Here is a 1,074-nt window from a genome sequence, read left to right as displayed (position 1 = left end):
GCTAAATCCCTGGCCCTATGTCTATATTTCTGTAATTATCATTCTACCGATATATTTCTATTTATATATAGCTATTATCTGACTCTAAATTAATAATTCCTTTAATCATTACTTTTCAAATATTAGCATACAAATTTTCTTGTACCTAATACTTAGGTCTCATTATTGTAGAATTTTTTCTCTCTTTTGACAGTGGGAAAATGGAAGCCTCCAATAATTATTTAACTGTCACAAAAATACTATAAATTTTTACTAATTGCAAGAATGGTAAAATTATTGTGAATTTTTAAAGAAATTAAGAAAAATGCCAAAATTCTGCACAGATATTTTTAGGACTTCAATGTGTTCGACAATCATCTTAACTTGTGTAATTGTTTTCCTCTCTTACCAGGTGTGTATGTTACAGTTATTTCATAACTTTGTCAGAAATTCATATTGGTAGATTTAAAATTTTTGATCATTTATGCCAGGTAAGTTGTGGTGTTTCAGTAGGATTTTATTTGCATTCTTTTGATCACTAATTCTGAGCAGTTTTCCAGTGATTTGGGCCAACTACAAGTCTCAAGTCTTAAGAATTCCTCATTTGAAACTTTTTCTCAGTATTGTTTTCTTAGTGTTTCATTATATCATAAAAGTAATTGAAAATATTCAGAATATAAAATTCACTATTGTCACACTTTTGAGTGTTCAACTTACTCACAATAGGCACATAGTTGTGCAGCCATAACTACAATCTTAAATACTTTTTCAACATCTCAAACTGGTAGTGTTTCTATTAAAAAGTAACCTTCCCTTTGTCACCAGCCCTGACCTGTAGTACGCGGTTCTGCTTTTGGAGTCTGCAAACCTGACCATAACCTGACTCACATACTTGGGTCCCTCCAGTATCTGCCTACTGTGTTTGGCTTATTCCATGGAAGCCCATTCTGCTATGGTCCATCCATGCTAAAGTTCACACATCTCTTGAGGCAAAGTTGTATTGCTTGCCCTTTTTGGTCATTGTAAATTATGCTGATGAGTACATATGCAGGCTTCCATAAACATGGTATGTCTTTCCATTTATTCATCATCCTC

This window comes from Fukomys damarensis, unplaced genomic scaffold, assembly GCF_012274545.1.
Source record: "Fukomys damarensis isolate Sample0158 unplaced genomic scaffold, DMR_v1.0_HiC HiC_scaffold_117, whole genome shotgun sequence".
NCBI lineage: Eukaryota > Metazoa > Chordata > Mammalia > Rodentia > Bathyergidae > Fukomys > Fukomys damarensis.
This window is presented reverse-complemented; position numbering follows the sequence as displayed.